Below are 27,186 nucleotides of genomic sequence, written 5' to 3'. Positions count from 1 at the left end.
GCAAATAGCATATTTCATGTTTGAAAGTAACGTCGTGTTCGTTCGTGATGAAGGTATTATCGGTGTACCCATTCCGAAATCATCTTTAACAACAGTTAATTCGCTTAACCCACTTGGACGGCGGCGGCATGAAGCGTCTGTCTTATCAGCCGCTTTCGACTTGATTGCTCTGATGTAGATTGTACCGCGTCCAAATCGTCGTCTCGTATTGCCAACGGTTTAATGACATGTTAAAACGAAGGGAGCCCGTCCTCTACACGCCAACCATTATAAAACAAAGTATCCTGATACTTAAACACTACCCGAGTTGTAGTGTTTAAAATAACTCGTTTTTACACCTTCTCATTCTATCAAATTAACACGTAAGCTGTTTGATTAAATAATTATTACGAGGATGTCCGACAAGGTGATCGACCTAAGAGTATTGTTAATTATCATTATACGATTTCGTATGTGGGGGGGGGGGGGAAACGAGATAACGCAATTTTTGGCAACGCATAACGTGTATAGGTCAGGTAGATTTTAATGTGTTTATGAATTTTCTATACCTTGTGGCTAGAGGTTTATTATTTGTCTACTTAGACAAACGACGATTCGAAAGTATTGACGTTAAATATCTATCGGATCAGATGGATCTAAATTAAAACGTAATCACTGTTCACGATACACACCGAATTCAACAATAATGTAATATTAAACCCCATCGTGAAATTATGAATTATTTAAATAATTTAACACAAACAAAATTAAATTTCTAACTAAAATTTATTGCAAAAATATGTGCATGCTCTTTTTTATTATAAAGAAGTACGTATCTGTAATCTGTATTATTAAACTTACTTTCTTTCACAAGATTTACATCAGTCAGATTTTCATGTGGAACGTCAGTTGGCAACTCGTTCTGAAAAAAATCAAATACAAAAATGTTTAAACCCTTATTATATGTATAGTAAAGAATATGAAATCGATTTATTAATAATTTAAAAAAAAGATATTATGAAGTTTAGGTATTGAGTGGAGCGATTAGTGTATATATTGATTTTACAATTATACGAGTTTTAGTTTTTTCTTTATGTTATCACATTTTGGAGTAATACACGTCATGTTTTGATTTTAATTTTCGAGAATGGCAATATATTAACGAATTGGTTCTAATTAGTTTTTTTACACGAAGGATCAAAAATAAAAATTTTTATTGCCTTTTGAAATATTTAAAAAAAAAAAAAATAATTATTAATAAAAAGTATACATTTTTTAGGCGAAATCAGTTTTTAACAAAATTGATTTTTTTCTTAATTTATAAATATTTTTAACACTATGGAATTTCAAGCATAATCAAATGTAGAAATTTAAATTTTCACCGAATATTTGTACTCAAACTTACTAGATAAGAATATTGATAAAATATTCTGAATATTTTTGTGTAATTTATTGGTAAATTAAGTTATCATCCTTTTTATTTTATCAATATATACATTTTCAGTTCAAATTTAAAATCATAAACGCTTATGAATTATAATTATTTTGTTTGAAAATATAATACCGACAATGTTTTTTTATAAATTTTACAATAACTTGAGCGAGATTCCACAAATATATTTTAATAAATATCTTAAGCTAAAAATCTACGAAATTCGATATAAACGAATAAATGAACTATTTAACATAAAACAATTGTTATGTTTGGTTGGAACTAAAAAAATATAGTAGAACTCGAAACAATCAACTGTCCATTAAATTATAATTTTCTACACTGAATGAAAGTGTTGAAATATTTGAACCCATTTTATGTTTTTTATAATAATGTCTTAATTTTTATTTCTATAATACCGATAGAAATGATCAAGCTCAGTCAGAGCATGAAAAGTTTATTACAATATTTTATGAAAGAGATTCTTAAAACAATTAAAAAATGTTAAAAATCTATAATTATGATTTGTTTATTGTTCATGATAATTAATAGTTTTGATAGAAAAATTTAAATTAGGTAAAAATGCTTGACAATTGAATCTAAGGTCTCATGTACAATATAGTATTTTTTTTTTTAAATTTAACATTGTAAATTATAAATACTATTTTATTTTAACGTTTTAAGTTTAATTTTTGATACAATTTGTCAAAATCACAAATATTTGTAATTGATTATTTATAACATAAAAATGTATGTAATGTTGAAGGTTAGACTTGGAATTATAAGATAAGATTCCTTAAAAATGGTTTTTATTGACTCTAACACCTAAAAAAAAATATTAAAGCGTATCTTTTTTAAATTCATTCCTTGAAAATTAAGAATAATTTTAGTTATTTTATTGTAATTTAAAAATATTATTCGTGGAGACTTGGAACTTTTACGTATATTAAATTCTATTTCATTATACACAAAGACGTTTTAAAAATATTTAAATTAATTTAATGGTATTAAATTTTTGTATCATGAATCTATTTGCATTGTCTACCGTATTTCGATATTAACTTAAAAGCTAATAATAATATAATTTTATAGTAAAAATATTAATAGATAATACAATAAATTAAATCTTCTTTACAAAAATCAATTCGATTTACTGTATTATTAACTGTAAAATACATAAATATAACTACAATAAAAAATGCACATATAATAAATTAAAATATGTTTAGTAATATAGGCTGACAGATCGTCTTGGCTTAGCATTGTTTTTTCATATGCTGCCATGATTTTATCATTGAATTCAACTTAAACACGTTCAAAAGGATAAAGGAGAATTAAAATTAATAATTTTCAAGTAAATATAAGGAGTTGTTTAACTAAAAGTAATTAATACTGTTGTAGCTACAACACCAAGGCATGACATTTATTATTTTATTGTGTAATAATTATGTTTTTATGGCGTACCAATTAATATAACAATACCTACTACTAGAATACAAAATATTTTAGCAAAATACATTTTTAATTAAAATGTTTCAAAATTTTGATTTGGCTCTAGGTAAATATTATTATAATTATTACTAGCTAATAGCTGTCCATATGCACTTTGTTGCCAATGTCCCATACAAAATGCACTCATGTTAAATTTAGTTGCCTAACGCTAACACACACGTGTGAATAAATAATATTTTTGGTTTTCTGATTTGATGCATAGATGATATTTTCCATACAACCATTTTTCGACATAAAAAACTTCCAGATAACGTTGCTTTTTTGACAATTTAAAAGCAGCATTTTTTTAAAAATGCTATTTTTTTTTTTTTTTTGTTGAATGACACAAATTTGATTAACTTTTCATTCTGGACCAAAAATAAACAATTTATAAAGTTTCAATAGTGTGAATCAAAAACAACGAAAAAGTTTTGTATTAATAACTCGATTTTTTATCAACTTATAGAACCATATATAGGCTTAAAAGTTGCTCCACGATGTACTCTTTTATTTTTCTTAAAACAATCATGATAATCGGATAAGTAGTTTCAGAGAACATACGTGATAAAGATTTCCATATTCAAATTTATATATAGATATAAATATTATTTTTATCGAAAACGTATTTTTTTCTTGAAAGAGATTTAAAAAAGTCTATTCATATGTTATTGTTGATTTTTCGAGGATATTTTATATTAAAGAAAATAGTATGAGTTATTGACGGTTCAAAGTGATCACACACTTGGATTTAGAGCTATATTTTAGAATCTCATCAACTCAGCCAGATTTTATCAAAACTTTTCGTCTCAGTGGAATTCAACGATAAATTATTTTTGTAACATTTTTTTTTGGTTTACAGACAAATACAGGAATAAAGTATTGGTTACCTTCTGCCAGACGTTTAGGAAGAAAAAAAATAATATGAAAAAGTAGTCATAGACAAATTTCCAATCGATTTACTTTGAAGTTTTTCTTGAAACATCTCTTTCAGTTGAGTAAATATGTTTGCACATGGTTGATATCAGTGAATTGCATAAAAGTTTATTGACATATTATGATACTATGTATGCTTTAATAGTTGAAATTAAATGTCCACGCATGTTATGAAAAAAATGTTCATCTTTTGAAATTTAATTATATTTGTTTAAAACCAAAGGATGTAGATAATCTATAAATAATACATAGAAAACAAATGTTATTAATGGAATTAATAATAATTAGTAGATGTTCTCATATGTATTATAAATTAACAGAATTAATCAAGCAACTTAATTTAATTAAAAAAAACCTACTTTGAAATTAATTTAAATTATCTTTAAAACTAAAATTTTTTAACCAAATTAAAAGAGTAATTTTACAGATTCAAAATGTAAAATTAATATTTATTTATCATCTTTTGAAAAATACAAAAGTATAAACAGGTAATTTACTATTTCCAGAATAAATGCGTTTAACAACTAATGTTAAAAATCCAAACAACTTCGTTTTAATTATTTTTGTTATTTTTGAAGTTTTATTGATGTAATATTATCATAAACATCATACATTATAATCATATATATATATATAAATTTAAAAAAATATATATATGTTTAAATAAAGTTTTTTTTTTTTTTTGAAAATATTCTATGAATTTAGTCGCGAAAAAATGAATAAATACTTAACACTTTATTAGTATTTTAAATACTAAAAAATTGTTGTTTTTTTTAATTTTTTTTTTTTTTTTTTATCATATGGTATAAATATGTTATTAGATTTACTCAAAAAAATAAATAAATAAATAAACAAAACTAACTTCAACTATTAATACCTAAACAAATAAACACTTAATTTTTAAATATAGGCTATTCAGACTTAGTGTTAAAATATTTATCACATTAACTGCATTTAAACTTTTCTACTTTATCGTAATAATTTGAATATAATAATAATATGTTTTATACTTTTATAATAACAATCATTACTTATTCTAGTACACAAAAGAAGTTGAGTATCATTAATAATATTTTAATGATTTTTCATGTGCAACAATTAAACCATAAAATCTATTTACCGAATACTTATATCAGCATGATATTCATGTAATAAAAGTAATACAACTAATATGGAGTTTACTTGTTTATTATGTAATTTAGTTGTAAGTACAGCGGTATATGTATACTAGTAACATGCAGGGAATAAATAATGAATTCTCCAAAAAAAACAAAATAATTAGTCACATGTTTTCGGGACCACAGACATAATAACCACCTAAAATATGATTTATCTATTTATAATATGCGCACTAGTTTCAGTAGAAACAAATAAACAATACCTCGAACCTTAACCCTGTTACCAACGACACTTATTTCGGTTCTATTTTATCCTATTTAACGCATAATTTGACTGCCCATTGTCACATCATAGTATCAAAATATTAAGTAAAACTAATGTTGCTGACGGTACAGCAGTATTTTGTGAATCTTAAAAGTCCGAAAATATAATTATTCTTTTAAAATATGACCCTAAATAATACATCAAAATTTGTAGGAACAATGTGACTTTTATTAACTAATTAAAGCTATTGTGGCGCTTTATACCTGTAAGCTCACTGACATTTCACAACAGTTCTATCATGTGTAATGAAACAGTCGAGTGTAAATTTATCAAAGTTTTAACATTCAACTTTAACTTAAAAAACACTATTTTAAGCAACACATTTGGATTGCGAATAGTAAAACCCCTATATATGTTGTTCTTAAATTTTTCAATTTAATTATTTGAATAATACATAATTTAAATAGCTGTAAATCAAAATAAATAAAAACACATAGTAAACCAATTATGAGATTAGACAATGTTTTTAATGTCAATATAAATCATTGTTTGAAAAACAATATTTTAGTTTTAGTCTTAAAACTTTATAAAACAGTCATTAGTTATTTAGTTTTTTACATATTTTAAAACTTTATTTGAATACTTTTATTTATTTATTATTAATTAATAAAAATAATAAATAGTATTTAAATTATAATATAAATTTAATTTCTAATTAATATTTTAAAATGTATTAGAATATGAAGAAAAACATATTTTTAAAGTTCTAATTAGCATATTTGATATTATATTGAACATATTTGTATAATAACTCTAATTGAACATTTAATTTTAAATACATACATAAACGTGGTCATTTTTGAATGAAACAAATTGAAAATTAAAATCGTTTTATGAAGAATTGCCAGATAATAATTACAAAAAAAAAAAAACCCGTACAATAAATTACAAATGATTGAATATTAAAAAAATGCATTCAAATTTTTACCACGAAAAGTAATTTTTTAGCATAACTTATGTAAACAAATCAACTCATTATAATAGATTGTATTTCTAAACGAATTTTTATATTATAGCATGTTGTGTTAGAAAGATAATAATTCATTTACAAAAATATATTACTTTAATCTGATTGTAATTCAATATTAACATTGGTTTGCTATATTTTAATATTTTAATTTTATTTTTATTATATTTTTCACAGTTTATTTATGAATCACAAATGAACCAACAAAGTCCTCCTGTTGATAGTAAAGTAAGATATTAATTTGTATAACACAATATAATTTAAACGATATTGTTTAACACGAGTTGAAAAGACTGAGTTGTATACACATTTTATTTATTTTGTAATAAATATGTGTTTTATATATTTCCATGTTTTAATAAAGTTCATATGAGTAACTACAATAGTTTTTATTAAGTAATTGAAAACAAATGTCGACAAAATTCTAAATAAATTATAAAAATGTTCGAATCATCTTGTAGTTAAAAATATACAGTTTTTAAATTTTGAATTCTATAGGCTTGAAAATATAATATATTGTTAGTTAACCTAAATTACAGACAACTATTCTACTACTTTAGTAATGTAATTATTAAGAAACTTTAATAGAAACAAAAAAAGAAAAAAAACTAAAAAAATATAGATTTAAATTTTGTATTGTTTACATTAATTAAATATATTAAATATTTCAACTAAGAATAAACATTTTAATTATTTCGCTAAACATTGAATATAAAAACAGGAACTTGGCGTTAATTATACTATGTTGTATTTTATAATTATTCAAAATTATATTTTAAGCTATTTCCTATTTATAAAATATTACTTATTATAAAATATATTACTACAATAATAATATAAATATAAGGTTAGCTTTGCACTATATAATACATATTATGCTATCAAATATATTCGCATATTATTATTTTTTATTCACAATGATTTATCAATGAATTTAAATTTAATATAATATTCATTCAGTGACCTAATCGCAATGACGATAAATACGCATGACATCTACTTGTGCACTTTGTACTTTGCAATTTCTATGGAAATGCACTATACAAATAAAAACTAATTTATCTATAAAGGTAATTATATTCAATCAATAAATTATATGTATTTATTTATTGTTGTTTAATACTCGACTTCAGGTACTCAGAAAATAAGTATATTGTACTAAAAACTGGTTATAGAAAAAAAGTACTCTATTTTTAGTTATTAAAATATTTAATTAGTTGTAACTTATAAATTTAATTTTTAAACTATTTTTTTTAAAATATAATTTGAAAAGCAGTAGTATCATAATTAAAGTTATAACGTAACTACAAATTTAATTATAATTATTTTTAATTTTTGCAAGTAATTATTTATTATTTATTGAGAAAAATTGAATATTCGGTATTACACGCAACGTTATATTTTTTTATAATTATTGTACGTCATGATGTTATATACATATATATATATATATATATATATATACGTTATTTTGTATATTTAATTATATAGTGACCTTTTTGATAAATGATTTATCAAATCATAGACTTAACAAACTGATAAACTCAGCACTGTATTATAAATTGTTATCTCATGTAACACAATTTATCTTACTTTTAAACTTATATTAACTATATAAATCTAAAGGAGTATATGTAATGCAAGTAAATCTCTATATATATATATATAATATATATATATACACACACACACACACACACACACATATATATATATATATACTAAAGCTTCATTAGGAATGTCACTTACGTTAATCAGTAGAGCCCCCAACGAAAAAGTAAAAAGTGTTTCAAACACATTATCGCTTTTCTAAATATAATACCATTTCAATCATCATTTTAAAATTACTACTGCATGATATAAACTGACATATGACCTAGATTATTTTGTATACAGATCGTTCTATCCATAAATGGCGTAAGTTCGTTATTACTGTTTATTACTCAATATTTTTCCGAAATAAAGAAAGATAATTATAATTCTTGCAATTTCGAGAGAACCAATCCAGCAATAAAATAGGTAAATCGCATATAAAACATAATATGAATAGGTTATCAATTACGCATAAAAAAGAAAAGGGAGATAACTCAAAAGAAACTAAGCAACTTCAATTACCTCTAATTTTTTGGAGAAATAAACAAACATAGAGATGCATAAAAAATAAAATTATTAATCGGTTTTTCATTTATTTCACAAAAATCATTCAATCGACACTCATAAATCTTCTTGTTCGCAAATCCATCGACATTATTAAATGTAGTGTAGCCATTTTGAATTTAATGTATTCAGCCTAGTGTCAAAATAAATCTTTATAACCATCTTTGAAAAACTGGCGTACGATTTATCCGTGAGACGGTATATTTTTCAAGGTTTAGTCTATCTTTTAGATAATTTATGAACATATACAGATATCTTGTGCCTCAATATAATTTAAAATAATTATTTATCTAAAAGAACTTCAAATACGTAAGCAATTATAACTTACCAAAAGTACTTTATAAGGTAGTATAATAATATTTAACTATACTGTTTTATATTTTTATTTAGTTATATTTGGTTCCATTGACTTTTATTTTTCTAATTTATTTGTATTTATTTTATTTTATATTACATTATCAAAATATTGCTTACACAATCCGATACACTTATATAATAAGTGCAAGTGAAATACAATGGGGATACACGACTGATGACTTGTTGAAGAGGCTATCCATGTTTTTAATTTTACTAAGTTGTGGTTACAAAATCTGTTTTATACAACTTCACATGTGATTACATTTAAAATATTTAACAAACTATATTTAGAAGATGACATAAAATCTGTACAAGTATAATCTATGTTGTGTTTATCTTACAAGAGTAAAATATAGATAATAATTATTCGAATAAATATTGTGTTGTTTGATTCTTGATATCGTAATATTGCTTTGAGTTTTAAGATATTTTAACTTTTAAGTGGATTATAATACATTTTAATATCAAAACTTTAAATAATTTGAGTAATATTACGATCACTAGACATAAAATATTAATAGTTCAGAAAATAAATTCATAAAATCTTATAAACTGCATAAGTGAATAAAATAATTATTTTTATAAACTAAAATCAGGTTTGTTATTAGAAATTCATACTAGAATTAATGAGATTGAAAATGAATATTTGCATAATGTTAATTTTTGACAAAATAAAATTTGTATTATTATAAAATAACAGATATTGGTGTAGTGGTGGTTTGAGTGGCAAACAGAAAAATATGATATTTGTTTTTACAAGATTTTAATTTTCACAATAGTTTGAAATTGAATATTTACGTATCATTTCAACACAATTATGTGAAAAAAGTAGAAGACTTAAAAAAAAATTTCAGTTTCCAGCACGGATATTGTAAAAAATTTATAAATACTAGCATAGTAATTACGGTCATAGATTTTCGTTATATTCTTTTAAAATAAGAACCAAGGGCGAATAGACTTCAATTACAACAATGGACATAAAGCAGTATGTATCTAAACTAACCACAAGTTGATTGAATTAGGGCATAATTATAAGTGGTAAATGAGAATAGAATTTTTATGACTTTTACATATTTGATTTTTTTTCGTGCACATTACTGACATTATTATTAAAGCTCTCATGTGAAGGCACAGCAAAATATCCATTCATTAATCATTTGTTTTAAATTTCAAAGCATATGTCACATAATATTTTTGAATATTATAGTTTAAAATCATAAATAATATAATAGGATTATTAAAAATTATTAGTTATCAGTAAATAATTAAATAATTTACAATTTAAAATGTTAAGTATATTTTGAATAAGTGATACAATTTTAGTTATGAACATGATCGATTTGAAAGTATACTTTGATATGCATTAGGTATGTTGAAATGTATTTTGTTATTGGGTTTTTAATATAATAAATAACCTATCATAAACTGTATTAGCATGAATCGTACAGTATACTGTTAGAATTGAGGAAACAATCCATACATTGTACTTACATGAAAATTCACTTATTGTACTATTAAAACTATACGAATATTTCGTAATAACTTTGAGTACGATTTACTATAAATAAATTAAAAATGTAAAATATAGGTTCATACAAATGTCAAAAGTTGTATAAGCCATGCTGTTTTATTGAATTATGTTATGCGGGTTTAGTTCTTAATATTAAATTAAAATAAACAAAGTATTATTTTATATTGTTTATATTTTCCATTAAATAAAAACATTATTTATACATCAACTAACAGTTTTAGTTGATTCAAAATATGGAACAATTCTTTTTTAAATATTGTAGTTAAATTTTTATAGATTTCTAAAGAAGTGTGTTAGTATAGATAACTTTTGATTGATTTAAAGACGAAAAAATCCATCTAAATTACATTATTGTTGACAGTATAATTGAATTCAATACACGTATCGTGATATCTGTACGAAATTGAAAGACATAAAAATCGTTATTTTTTTTCAATATTTTATTCTTTGAATTTCAACGTAATCGATGGATTATTGTTGATTTATTTTCAAATCTAAAATTTGTAGTTTTTTAAGGAGTTTGAATATTTTACAAATGTCAAACCAAAGTATAAATGTAATTGAATGCTTATCAGAAACTTTCATAGCAAATCAAAACAATTATTTGTATTTTAAAATATTATTCTTACGAATACTTAAAAGTATGGTAGAAAAAAATGATACAGCGATATATTATAGCCAAACCTCAAACATAACTTTGCTTTGCTTTACACTATATTATTCGACTGCTCAAAGAGTTTTGTCAACTATCACTTATCTATTACTTTATTTTTTTATTATTTACATATAACAGCAACACAAGCCAACACCTCAATGTAGTTATTCTTTTATACAAAACGAATCGTTCGTTGAATTGGTTGTTTTTTCAGATGGCTCTGAATTATTTTCTGTGCAATTTTCGTCGTTATTTGTTGTCCATTTATTATTAGTTTTTATATATTATACACATAACGCATTACAAATTTTTGGAACGTGCTAGAACCTTGTGAAAAAAGTTTTATTTTCAAAATGTCAAGTATAAAGAAATATTTACCTATTTTTACTCATTTTTGCAATGTTATTTATAAAAATTTGTCAAAATTTAAGTTGTGTTACAATATATATTTTTGGTAACACAATATTTTATGCTAAAATTGTATGACACTACTGTTGAAATTCTCATCTCAAAGTGATGATAACTAAGTTAATTGATATGCTTATAGATGATCAGTTGATAATGTTATTGGAATACACTATTACCATATCTTCGTTTAAGATTGACGTTTAGACTGTGATCAGATTTGATTAAAAAATTATCAATTACTACAAATTAAAGTAAGACATTATATGTTTCACCTTTTAAAATAAAATAAAAAAATAAAACTCTTGAAATATATAATTATATCGAAAACAATTATTTATTCAGAATATATGCAAAATATTATATAACAACAAATTAAACTTATTACTAAAAAGTGTGGGATCACCATTAATGCAGTCATAGTTTGTTACCCTAATAATTTTTTATCTAACTCAGCCAATCAAAAATGGTATAACGAAGAAGCGATACCGTTCAGGCGATGAAGTGAAATATGTTGTCCATTAACTTAAATAACATTTCCTTTAAACTCTAAAAAATGATACGAAAAGCGTTACAAATTTTTTGGTGAATATATAGAAAAATAAATACTAATGTGTAATTTTATTTGATACCATTTAAACCTTATTGTTTCATGAATTATTAGAACTACACATATGTATTAGTGGTTGGAAATAGTTTAATAGTACATATTAGTAGTGTTTTGTTTTGTTTATTTTTCAACCAAACCGCGATTAAAACGAATACATTTAATATAAATCTTTAATTTAATTTTTTTTTTTTTTTTTTTTGTATTGTGATGATATTGTAATGGCCAGAAAAAAACGCATATAATATTTATTAAATTGATATAATCAACAATTTAAGTATTTATTATTGGATTTGTATTTAAATATTTCAGTTGTGTTTTAAAATAACATTCGAAGTCTAATTTTGATTTTATAATATATACTATTTTAAGTTTTGAGCAGAGTAATAAATATATTGGTTTTAAAATGATGTGGATTTTTTGTTTTTTTTTTTTTTGAAGCAGAGAAACACTATGCTTTAATCATCAACTTTAAAATATATTTATTGAGTAGCGTATTAGATATATTTGATACGTTGAGAGAATTAAAAAAAAAATAGATTCCAGTACTTTTAAAATAATAAGGATAAACTAAAGTATTTGCAGACAATAGGAATATATATTTACTAGTTTTAAATAAAATGTATGTTGTTATTTTGTCGTTGATTTAAAATAAATAAACATAGTTTGAATTTTCATCAAATATTAATACAATTATAATTGTTTATAATTTATTAAACTTTTTGAATATTTTAACTAATTATATACTATCATATAACTTAATACCATACATTTGTTATATCCCCACCATTCTGCGGTATCGATTTATAACTTAAAATTAAATAACAATATTTTAATAATTCTTAGTATGATATTATAAGTATTGATTTTATCGAAAATCTGTTTGATCTACTAATTTAAATGATACTATTATAAAAATAAAACTTTTAATAATAATATATAAACATTATAAAATAAACTGAAAAATCATTGTGAACGGCACACCATCTGTACACCAAAAGGGCTCTTAATGAAAAATTAGCCCCAATGACTCGCAGACGTAGGTTGATTAATAATAAATATAAAATAATAAAATAAAAAACACGCAAATTCATATTCTGGATAAAGTGCCAAAAGCACACCGTACTTCTGATAATAACAAAATAAATATAATAATAAATACTAATTATAATAAGAAAAGTGGGACGTCTCCACGCTAAAAAAAACGATATATAAAAATATGATTGTTTATAATAAAATAATTACACACCGGATCGACAGTACCACAAAGAATAATAATATGATAAATAATAATAATAGCAAAAACTTATCGATCCTCGATGATAGGTTAGTCGATGCGAACGGCGGTGGCGGCAACTCGTCGGCGGCTACAGCTAATCAGTCTAACACTCAAAATAGTCACCCAAGGACGAACGTCGGACAATGACCCATATATAATCGCCGAATATAGATATAATGTTCTATTATAATCTGGAGATTATTTCTGGGTCGACGTCGGCGACGCGACACTTGGCGTGTATAATTAATATATATGTATATCGCGGATGTAATAATAATATTAAAATATATAAACTATATTAATATCCCAATGACTACACCACGATTTCGCACTTCACTCTCCTTAAAACTATGTTATGGAGTCAAACGGAAGTAACGAAAAGAAAAACGTGTATGGAATTCACCGGATACGTGCGGTCGCACTGAGTCCACCGGGATGTCGATCTAAATACGACGCCGATAACCACGACACGGTGTGAACACTTTGAATATAATTATAATAGACACGTAATTAAAGAATGGTGCACGGCGTACGGGCTAAAGCGATTTCGCGAGTTCGCAATAAAAACCGAGGCGACTCAAGACGGACACGGTTCCGACAGTCACACGCTCAAAGGCTGACGGTGACGAATTATCTGTAATTTCATGATAGGTGAACGCGATGGTGACAAAGTCGCAAGTCGCAATCATAGAAGGGGGTCGCCAAAAAGTCCATCCCGCTCGAGGTTATACAGACCGGTTCGGACAGTGGAAAGGCGGTGGCATGAACACCATCTATACTCGGTTGTTTTTTCTATAATGTTTATATTGAATTTAAAACTGAACAAATTCATTGCATTGGATTACTTTATGAAAAGTTACACACAAAATATATTAAAGAAAAACAAGTTCTCCAGTTAAAAAAAAATTGTTAACATACTAATATTAATTAATTAATTTGTTTGTTTAAAGGTAATGTAAATAATGTGTTTGTACATAACAAAACCAATGTATTCCAGAATATAAAGACATTTTATTTTGACAAAATGCTATTATTGTTACCACATACATTTAAGGTAACATTTAAAAAGATAATTTCGCTGGATAATGAAATATGTCAAACCATAATGAAATGCATAATGAGATTTTAATGATATTCAATTATTTTAAATAGATACAAGAAAAATAAGAAAATTTCTATAGGAGTCTTCGTAAAATTGAAATAATCATTTGAGGTAAGTTAAAAATTATGATATGATGGTTTTATATGAACTTTTTTTAAATTTTTTTTTTTTTTTTACTTTATTGTTTATACTTTAGTTTGGTACATTTATTTTTATTCGACTTATAACAACATGTCAATGTTAAAACGTTATTCTTGGTATATTTAATATAAGCTTCTTTTTGATGCTTCAGTTGTATGCTAATAGTTTTCAAAAGCGTCAAAGTATAAGTAGAAAAGCGTGTACTATATACGTTCAAAAGTATAAGAAGTACAAGCCACAAAACTTGACAAGAGTTCAGAATATAGACACGCTAATAATTATGTATGATTACAAATAACCGCAATAACGTTTGTTTATATTCACAAATGTGACATGATAATGTTATAACTTATTTCTTAAAATTGCTTGAATTTTATAGCACTAAAAATATTTAAATACAATTAAAAAAACGTAAAATATTTATTATTTTATATCATATGTTTCCAAAAGATAGATCAACTCAAAACCAATCAATTTTAATGTTAAAAACGGCATTAAATTGGGAAAACAGTGCTATTAATATCTCAAATGCTTATAATAACTTCACTATTTATTATTGTATCTTTTAGTAATTAACAACTAATATTAAATAATTTTGATGACTCGTTTTTGAGATTGTGCTAATTTGTGAGTATGTGTAAACATTTTTTTATGTGTTTATAATTTTATTAGGTAGTCATCTGCCAACACTATACTTTCTTAACAAACTTATATGAAATGAAATTACCACTAATTTATGTTTAATACTTAAATTCAATCAAGGATATCGACAATTCAATTTTTTAATCTTAAGTGTATATTGCGAAAATACCGAGTAAATGCGTTTACATTTTTTTTCTAGGAATTCTTTTAAGTTTTTATTAGTATTTATATCAAATGATGTGCTCTCATTTTTTTGAATAATTAACGACCTTAACATTTTGCTGGAAGCTATAATATTAATGAGAAAAATAAAACACACAAACAAAATTCATTAAAAACACAAAGTATTGTTATTTGCATGGTTTTCACCACAGAACTTTATCTTTACAACGATATTTAATTATGTATATACATATATATATATATATATATATATACATATATAATATTGTTAATCATTAGCTGGAACTATATAATTTTTATATAATATTATTTGCATAGAATTCAGCGTATAACTATCGCATATCTACGATAATAGTTACTTATTAATTTTAAAAAGTTTTGAACTAAAATACAAATTATATTCTTTATTTTAATATATTATGCAATATAATGAATATGTATATTTTTCTCGATCAAACACAAATAGGTACATGTTTTTATTTATTCGTTATTTTTCGTTTACTATATAATAATCATTTATGTTAAAGTACTATAAAACACGAATCTTATACTACTTTCATCCAAAAAAATACTACAAAAGATATATTTTCCAAACATAGTATTATTATAATATTCGTATTGTTTGTAATTATTAATTTTTTTTTAAGACAAAAAATTATGTTTAGACTTTGTATAGTGTTATACATTTGTGTTAATTTATTTTTATTTTTCATAAGATATGAAAAGTTTAGCATGAGTTAATAATTTTCTCATTGTTCATTTGTCCAACTTGTAACACATAAAAACTTTTTAATCATGTTTAATTAACAACTATCTTAATTTATACAATATGTTATATTATGATAACCGTTAGATTTTATTTTGGTCTTGTTCGCACATAATCGATTATCAGTGTTAGATAACAAAAACATATCATAAAAAAAAAGCATATGGAAAAAGATAACAACACTAAATTTTTTCTAAAATACAGGTTAATAGAATCAAATCAAATTCAAATAACTTTAAGATAAAAATAATTATGTTTAAAAAATATATTCATCTTTATGAATATCTGTATAATACATTAGTTTTTGTTTTAATTTATTAAATTTTATGTATCACTAATTATCAACTTTAACACGTCATTATTCGATCAACTAATTGTGAGTAACAATAAACTTTAGAATAAAAACTATAATAACAATTAACTTCAGTTCCTAGGTTTGTATCACCATATGGCGTTCGTCGAATTGAAAAAATAATAAAATATGCAAAAAGATACCGAGTGGAGAAAATGTTTAATTTAAAAATACGCACACTAAAATTATTAATTGGCAACATTGAAAATATATTAACAAGTATTTTTTACACGAAATAATCTTTAATATTTTTGTACATGTACATATTAAAAATAGTTTACAAATAGTTCATAGATCCACATTATAAAAACTTGAAATATGTAAATAGCATGTTACGTGATTAAAACTTTTCGCCTATGTTTATGAATTTATATTTTAATTATAGTTTTCGAATATTTATAAAATTATGGAAAATAATAACTTTTGTTCTGAAAAATAGCAGTTAATAAGGTACCTGCGTAATATAGATTAATTAGTTTATTAAATTATATTTATTTATAACAGAATACAGAATATTAATAAATAGAAACAATCTTTATTTATTTTATGATAACGTCATATATGTACGGTATGTGTTATTTTACCTACAAGCTACGCATGAGATAAAAAGAGAGAGAGAGTAAAAATAAAACATTTTTTTCAGAAAAATCTAGCTAATTTTTAAAAAAAAATAAATATTTTGTGGATTTATCCATAAAAGTGAAATATTTTACTAAAATAAAAATTTAAAAAAATTGTAATTATTTATCTATATAAGATAAAAAAAAAAAAAAAAAAAAAAAAAAAAAAAAAAAAAAAAAAAAAAAACAAGATAAGTACTAAAACTGTCGATCATATACAAAGAACTATTACAATATTCATTAAATTAACATATTGTTCTAAATACCAAGCATATTTATATTTATATATGTTATAATAAAAAAATTATATGAATTATATAATCATGGAGTAATTCACAAAGTGTAATTTTTTTTTATGATTTTTATGTAAGAAAATTTCATACGAAATCGTGTATAAACAACGTTTAAACCATATGTATGGATAATATACATTTTATAAATTCTCAGCTAAAAAATTTCATTATTTATAAAACCTTGAAAAGTATTTTGAAGTTAAAAATTTATAAAATATTCAATATATATATATGCTATACACAATCTCTCATGATCATTTTTTATACACTATGATTTATTATTAAATTTAAATTTAACACATCCATTATAGTCGTCGTCTACTCAATGACAAGGTACACGCTACATGTCGCTACATATACTGTACATTAGAGCCGTTACCTATTTGCACACTTTTTTAATTGTGTTTTTAATATTGATTAAGACAATTAATGGGAAGTGGAAACTGATTGATTTTGACCTCATTTTACCTTAAGTAACAACTAGATTTATATTTTTATTAGAAATGGTATTGTTTTTTTTTTTTTTATTATTATTAAATAAAAAAACCGCTTCAACAACAATGGTTATTAGCGTGTAAATTACATTTTACATTTTTACATTTTTTTTTTTTTTTTTTTTTTTTACTAAAATATTATTGTGTAAATTAAATTAAATATTTCGTACATTTTTAGAAAATTTATGACTTTTAAGTTTGATTCTTTGTCGGGTCCAATGATTTTTGATAATTGTTCGGGCAGGTGAATTTTTATTCTGAGTTCTTTGTATTTTAAACACTTAGTTTATATGTGTTTTACTGTTGTTCGTGTTCCGTATGTGGTAAAAATTGGTGGTTCTTCTTTGGCCACTAAGAAGCCGTGTGTAAATTTTGTGGTATTGGATTTGATAGTTCAAATAATTTAAACTCTCCAAAAGGTAGACAGAGACAGAAACAAAAATATATCAATATAAAATGACTAAAATATAAAATATTAATTGAAAAAAAAATTGAAACTTTTTACCATTATAACGTTTATTAATATTGTACATAAATTAAGAAATTGTTAACATTTTTTAAGGTCAATTATTTTTTTAAACCGTTTTACTGCACAACGAGTTAATTAATTAATCACAGTTAAATTATATTATATACAAAACTATTTTTTGATCTGTTTTTGATATCAGTTACCCAGCCTACCACACTACTAATAGAATTATCATATATTTATAGAAATAAAATTACAATTTAAAATGACATTTGAAATAGATTTTGATATAACATAAGATAGATAATCTATCATTTTTCGTATTAAATATTTAATTTTAATTCAAATTTAACACTTACACAGAGTTGTCAACCTCGCATGGTTTTTATTTTATTTTTTTAGGATAATCTACATTTTTTGAAATTTTTTTACAAGGTTGGTTTTTATATAAACGTGTGGTATATACTATTTTATAATGGTTATATAAATCTTAATGGTCTAAAAAAAAATTATACTGTTTTTTTTTTTTCATCTGGTTAAGAATAATTTTACTTTAAATAGGTAAATTATAACATAGAAAAATAAGAGAAAGAAAAGCTGTGCCAAATATTAAAAAATATATAATTTATTTAAATATTTGTTAACCCTTTTTTTAAATTTAAATTTTAAATTATATTTTAAAATTATAAAAATGGTATTAGACGAAAATATGATCAAACAAAATAATACTTATTACTAAAGAAATTAGTTTGTTTAATTTTTTGAAAAAAAAAATAAAATATAATACATATATATATATAATGTAATTTTTGCTTTAGTTAGTTAATGGCTTAGAGGCTCGCTAAATATATTTAAAAAAACAATAAACTTCAAACGCTGATTTATTTTTACAAAATATATGTTTTAATATGAATGCGGATTGTGAGACATTTTTTAAAATGTAATAATAGTCGCTTTCTACCCAAAATAGTTGAAGACGCTGTTACAATCTATTACAGTGGTCTACACAATAAAGAAATACAACTGAAACTTACAACTTCAGAAAGTGGCACAGAATAGAGAAAATACACTGATTTATTTCCTTATCTATTTTTCGTACGGTTATATCTAACATAAACGCCATGATATCTTTACATAAAAATGGAGAGTAAAGTGCTGCCTTTTTTAAATTATGATAATAGGAATAGCAAACTTAAAGTTTTTCTTTGTCTAATGATTATTACATTACATATATACACGATTTGTCTGATATATTAAAATAATCGATTATTACGAAACTGTAATCATAAACAAGGAAAATTTCAATAGCTATCAACCGATAACTAATATATTATGTATAATATATATTATATATTATATATAATATTATCTAACTATATTACATTATATGATCTACTAATCTAGAATACGTGGATATTTCTCTGTTGTATTAAAGTGTGCTGTCTACATTGTGTCACTATTGACTGTGCAATATAATATCGGTACGTTAATGCCTTCCACCGTTCGTTTAATATTTGAAAAAAAACTACTGTATAACCCATACATACACTGTGTCATTTTTGAATTTTATGGGCTTAAGTTAATCGTAATCTTATAAAACTTTTTAGACTTATAGATATTATTATAATATAAACAATATTTTGGATGGCATACTTATTTTGTATTATTAATTTTATTTTATATCATATTCCATTAAAACTAGTGCCCACAGAAAAAAAAACTCTATATTTTTTTTAAAAATAACATTGAAATGAGTATGTTATAACAGTATGGTAAAAGTTAAAAAGAAAAAAAAAACAGTAAATACGTTATAGATTTATAATATATCAGGTAATTAATTTATCATGAACCACTCAATATTTCTAATATTATCATCGTTTTTAAAATATTTATCTTGTATTATTTACAGTAAAAATAAAACAACATTTTTTTTTTTATTTTTTTAATTATATTATTTAATACTTTTTATCGTTGTAATTTTTTTATTTTATTGAAAGACAATATACATTTTAATTTCATATAAACAAAATAATTTTTATATTACTTTCATTCACACAAATCAAAATTTGAACGAGTATTTTTGAAGTTATAAGCATTTAAAACAATGGTTAGCAAAGTGGTGAAGTGGTGTGGTAAAAAATTACTCCACAAAATGTTGGTCTACTACTCCAATCATTGAAACATTGTTGAGCTATATAATATATATAAATATATAAATAAATATATACTGTATTTGTGAAATATATTATGTAAAAAAAATAAATAATAAATGTATACATGACGCATATTGTAAATAAAATATTTACATTACGTACGCTTATAAAATAATACATTTGTTTCAATTATTTTCGATTAATTTTATTATTTAATTCGCAATACTCGAAACAAGTCAAAGCCTTGACGTAAACGGATGACATACTAAACGTAATTTCTATTACATTTGCATTGCTTGGATATAATGTACGAACGATAATCCTGATTACGGAATACGTTACAAATAAAATATTGTTATCGCAACTCAGTACTTCCGTTATATCATCAAATACCCCGAAATTTTATAGCCGGTACAATATCACGGAATGCATTAGATTTTTTCTAACAAACATCAATGAGCATCGTAGACAGTAATTCATCACGGCATAAACAGTTAGAGAAATTCGTTTGCAGACGTATTGACGCACGGCAGTGGTTTAAAACTCGTTAGTGCGACGTGATGTCAACGCTGCATAGGGTCAGAACGACGTGTAATTATATTTACAATAATATACTATTGACTATTTACTCGGAGAATACATAATGAATAAATATACCTGACAGTGTTGTATTTTACATTATACAGTCGGATTATGTTATTTAATAATAATTATACCATTGTGGTTATAATAAAGCAGACCACGTTCGATTTTGATTACGCTGACCGTAGCTGAACGAAAAAAAAAATAATCGAAATCCCGACACCAAAACCGCGCAACACGACAAATATAAAACGAAAATATAATAATATTCTTCACTGCTTTGTAGACAGATGCCGAAAATTTTCAACGCGTTTTTTTGAGAACGATTTGTAATTAGTTTTTACTGCTATAAAATATAATACTTTTAGATCTAAAATACATGGTGTAAAAACAATTAGGATATAATATCGTACGGTAGTATTTATTTTTCTTATTTTTATTTTTCAGGATAAATCCTGAAAATACAAAAACTGGATAATAGATTATACTTTGGTCGTCGCAGCATGCTATAGGAAATCACGATGGTTATTTTCAACCCGAAATCGGTTTAATTTTAATATAACGTTTCTTCTTTTTTTCAATTTCAATTTTCTGGGTAGGTAAATACTTATTTATGTGGAATTTTCGTCAATAAAAATATGAATAACCTATCTATATGTTTTATTATAGATATTAAAAACGAATAAACGTCTGCGAAGTTGACCTTTATACACTTTGTTAAAAGAAGTTTTGAATAGTAACATTATTATGCAATGTATAGTTTTTAATTTATTTCAAATTTTTGACGCATCTACTTATTGGAAGATAACACACATTAATAACAGTTTTAATAACAATATTATTGGTTAAATAAATTAAACAGCTTTCAACTATTATGGGTGCTGATTTACGTTGGAGGTCATTTTTGGATAATATTCATCAACAGGCATCATTACACACTTATCGTAAACTAACATTTCCATCAGGCATATATAATCAGCTTAATACCCTCGTGTCAAAAAAGATATTAATTCACAAAATGTATGAGTCTTTCTTAAGTCATATTCATTTTAATAACTTTTCTATACTATATGTTCATTGTAAAAGTGTCAAAGTATCTGTATCGTCGTAACATACCTAGTCGCGTCAAAAGTTCTGTCCCTATTCATCAATATTCCAAAAATATCTTACTATAACACTAATGACTTTGTTTTAAAATATAATATTTACTAAGTATTATGCCTACTATTTCTGATAAGTAAGATTTTTATTTTTCGCGTAAATAATTGCAAACGTATTAAAAAATGACATGTATTAATCGTTAGCTCAATCAAAAAATTAACAACTTTTGAGAATAATAAAAAAAAAAAAAAAATACCTTTTAGTAAAACAAACTATAAATAGATCAGAAAAACTTGAAATATTTTGAAAATTGTATTAAAAATAGAATATAATAACATAAATATTTGGTGAAAATATTAATTATCTATGGTAATTTATTTTTGAAATACAAAAAAAAAAAATTATATTGATTAAATAAAAATTTTTATTTCCATACCGTATCTCTTTTTTATATATTTTTATTTTATTTTTTTTTATTATTATAAAAAAAGTACTGAGAATTTTTTAATTTTGATCTTGACCCTTAAATAATTAACTAGAATTAATTTTATACCAGAAAGCTAACATTGATCGCTCAGCGCATATATTTTTACAATATCTTAAAATTTGAAATATTATAAAATATATTTATTTAAACACTATAATTTTGCAACATACTAGCCATAAATTTAAATAAAACATTGGCATTAAGATGATTTCGTATTTCTTACCAATTATCTGCAGGACAATTTTAATAATATTAAAGATTTAACTGAAAATTATATAACTAATTAAAAAATAATACCTGTTATGTCATTTGGTTGGTATATAACTTAGGTACTAACGCAGTACTTTAGTTAAAAGAAAAATGATATGTCTTTAATAATTAAAATATAAAGATGTTTCCTTTAAATGTTGTATGTTATTAATTACTTAGTATGTATTAACAATTATTTGAATAAAAATACAACACGGCGATTTAGATAGGCAATTTTGGTACATCGCAGTCGTTGTTTCCTATTCCCTGTAATTTCATATAACTGTACAATATAATGTTTGTATGACATTTTTAGCTCGTTCTATACGATACTATTTTAATAAAAACCCATTACTACCATGAATGTTGTTGTCAATGAAATATTTAGATATACCTCTGTTGAAAACCCGTTTTCTTGGTATTCTAGTATAGTACCATAGTTTATTAAAATATATTGGAATTTGTACAATATAAACGTAAGGTGAAAGCGTTCGCTCAACCCCAACCCATCTTACACTACATCACCATATAAAGTGTTTGAATATACCATACGGTGAATTACAATAATATGATATGTCTATAGAATAGTATTAAATAAACATTTTGTATAAGAGTACGTTGTAAAACGTATATTGAGCACATTTGGGCAATGTAGGTAAATTTTGAGTACGGTCGTACCATCATAATTTGGAAATTTATTTCAGACCTGATGGAATAATATTAAATAGATGCCCTTCAATAACTTTCCACGATGGCAACAATACTCAGGTCATGTATTTCAATCGTATTACAGAAAATGCAATTCGAATTTCATAAGACAATGGATGAGCACTAAAATAAATGAAATGAATACATTGTAACAAATCGTTTGGGTTATTATTACAGTAGATTATACATTGGGTATAGTCTCCTACTTTTATATTATCTCATTTTCTAAATATATTTTTGACTTAGATACACATACACATACGATTTGCATTCAAATCAGTATTTTTTTTAATGTAGTATGCAGATTTAGGTAGACGGTATACAGAACTGTAGTTGATTTTCGAATACTCTTTGATTTTACGTAGCATTCAAACACGAGTATTGTTCTTATTTGTTTGCTTTGAAATGTCTACATAGTTTAGTCTTGAGAAACGAGAAGAATATATACGAGGTTAAAATATCAACGACGGATAGTAAACCGTTAGACTGATCATCGTGTATATGAATGGAGAAGACCTACTCAATAATAGGGTAAAAATTACTTATTATACACTCAATTGGTTTTTAAAGTAAAATTGTCGTAGTTATTACATTGTTACGAATTAATTGAATGACTATTTGTAACATAATATTAGAGTTTTGGGAAATTAATACTAATAATATATTATTATTCAATGAATAATTCGAATATCCACTAAAATGTGTAAAGTTTAAATGTATTCCACTAAACAATAATTTGTTTAACCTTATCATTCTATTTCAGTCGCGTTGAAAGTTAGATGTTTTTCAATAAAAATAAACGGTTATTTAAGATTATCGAACGAAAATTTAACATATAAAAAGTAATTAAATAAATGAAATGAATGGACCATTTATTCATCTATATCAATTATTTGTTAAAGGTAAACACGTATATTTTGTTATATATAAATAATAAACCTATTTATTAAATAACTATTTTATTAAGGATATTGAACATTCAATTGTAGTCCCATACTTTTATTTTTGCTTATTAAAGAAATCTGATTAAGTTATATATCTAAACGTAAAATATTAATAAAAAAAAAAAATACATTGGGTTAAAATCTATAAACTGTAATAAATTCTATGAGATAAAATGTGGTCACAATTTTTGAAGACTTCACTCACAACTAAGTGATTCCTTTTAAACTGTCTTTTATGTCTTTAATTTAATTTTCTACTAACGAAATAACCTTAAATTAAATTAATGTATGGATTAAACATTTCAAATAAAATTTAAAAAGAAAAAAAAATTAACTGTAATACAATTTAAAACATTTATATGATACATTAAAAAAAATTTATTGTATTTTTTTTTTTTTTTTTTTTTTTTTAAATTTGATCAATCATTTTTTTTTCTACGTTTGACAATTATAATACTTTTAATCATGTTGAACAATAATAAAACAATATTTTTCATTGAACTAAATTAACTTAAAAAATAACACAATTATTGCATGCAATATGTTAAACTTTTTATGATATATACAGTTTTATTAATTTAAAGCACATTAATATACACAGCTATTACCTATTTAAATAATCTTGATAAACAATTATAACAAAAACTTTCATAAGCTTTATATAATCCTCTCTTTTAAACATTAAACATTCGCTAAAATCTATTCATTCGTATTACCATGCTGAATAGTTTTGTCAATCGGTTGTGTTAAAAAGGTTTTTGATGTTAAATTTGTCGTCTTAACAACTAGTTAGATCAAGTTAAATTTTACGTATATATTTTATCAAAATAAAATGTAAATGCCATGTATTTTATTTTACCAATGATCTGATACTTATTACAATACGCTGAATTTTCGATAAAATGAGACTAAAATTGATAAACATATTAATTGCCAGCAAAAAAAAATTATTATTTTTATACATTTAGTTTAATAATAAAAATAAAATTAGAAGAAAGGGGACTATAAAATAGTATGATAAAAATATAAAAGATATATGTTTTAGTATATATATATATATATATATATATATATATATATGTCTGATGGTTCGATAATACGTAATTCATGTAATTCAAAAATTAATTAAACATTTTTAATGACCTTATTTTAGAATATGTACTTAAGACTTATTTTTTCTGTTTAAGCAGCAGCTAGTAATAATACAAATTCATAGTTTTTCTCTTTTTTTAAAAAAAAATATTCATCAGGCATATATATTTTTTTTTATGTTGTTGTAGATATTTAAATTAATATTAGAACAAGTACAGTATCTGAATTTTTAAATTGTATGTATTAGTGTAATCGACAATGCGCCTTAATAATAAAAATTATAAGTTGTTAATAGATTAATATTGCTTAACCTTAAATAGTTTTTAAATGAAACAAACAATACCTATCTATTTAATTTTTATTAAATCTTTTATCTAACTTTTTTACAAATATCAACAAATATATACTATATCTTATATTTTATGTTATGGTTATTAAGTTTAAATGTTATATGTACAAATTTTAACATATACTTTATAGTAAATAATAATTCGAATAAGTTTTTAGATTTATATTTAAAAATATTTAAAAAAAAATTTACTTAATAATACAAAGTAAAAAAGATTGATTTTCAATCAAAAACAGAAGTTGTTATCACCACAGGACACTCCCTAAATGGTACAGAAAATTCTGTGGTTTTGAGATAGTTATAACAATTCCAAAAACCGATTTTGATTAAATGCATTATTAATGATAATAGTAGAATAAACTTTTTTATTGAATCGTTCTCTACGAGATATATATATTTATTCATAATTAAAGATAATAACCGTTAAGTTCATATCATTACACCAAAAGTTCAATATTTTTGATGAAACCTATACATAGGCAAATTATATAGCTATATATGTATAGTATTTATTTATTAAATAAGTAGGTAGATATAGTTAAAATTTTAGACTGTATGCTGTGTATGATATTGATGGTTTTTAAAATACACATATTGTAAATGACATCGTCATATACATTTTAAAAGTGAAACTGAGTTTATGTTTGGCTTCTATAAAAAGAAAAATATATTCTTATTAATAATGGTAACACAAAACAAAACAAAATAATAATAATAATAATATAATAACGATTGTTTAATGAAAAGTTATGATTTCATGAATTCAAAATTAATTAATTCTTAGTAACATTCAACACAATGTATTTTTATTTTCACACTCGGCGTTGTACATAAATGTTGTAGTTACATGAATCTATTATGCTGATTGTCAGTAATGTATTATATATTATTTAGAATGATTTATTTCTTCGTATTTCATTACAATCAATGATTCAATTTTAATTAATAAAAGTAGTTATAGGTCAATGAAGTAGTTTTATTAAATAAAATATACGAATAAAAATATATTGTCAAATAATTCAGGTATATTCTGAAAGTTTGTAATTAAAATTAATCACTATTACTTCATAAGTTAAATCACTTTAAACAATTGTACAGGCAAATAAAATGTATGCATTGATTAAAGACAACATTTTACTCGTAATATCACGCAGGTATAATAAATATTATAATAATCATTACATAATCTTTGTGCTATAATAATATTTTATAATTAAATGAAG

The 27,186-nt window shown here is 23.3% G+C and overlaps 1 pseudogene; it reads right to left on the bottom strand.

Moving 5' to 3' along the window:
* The window catches only part of LOC112591434, a 391,626-nt pseudogene that overhangs the window by 125,208 nt on the left and 239,232 nt on the right, over positions 1-27,186 (bottom strand).

The sequence above is a fragment of the Melanaphis sacchari genome, unplaced genomic scaffold, assembly GCF_002803265.2.
Source record: "Melanaphis sacchari strain LSU unplaced genomic scaffold, SCAv2.0 Contig134_pilon_pilon, whole genome shotgun sequence".
Classification (NCBI taxonomy): domain Eukaryota; kingdom Metazoa; phylum Arthropoda; class Insecta; order Hemiptera; family Aphididae; genus Melanaphis; species Melanaphis sacchari.
This window is presented reverse-complemented; position numbering and strand designations above follow the sequence as displayed.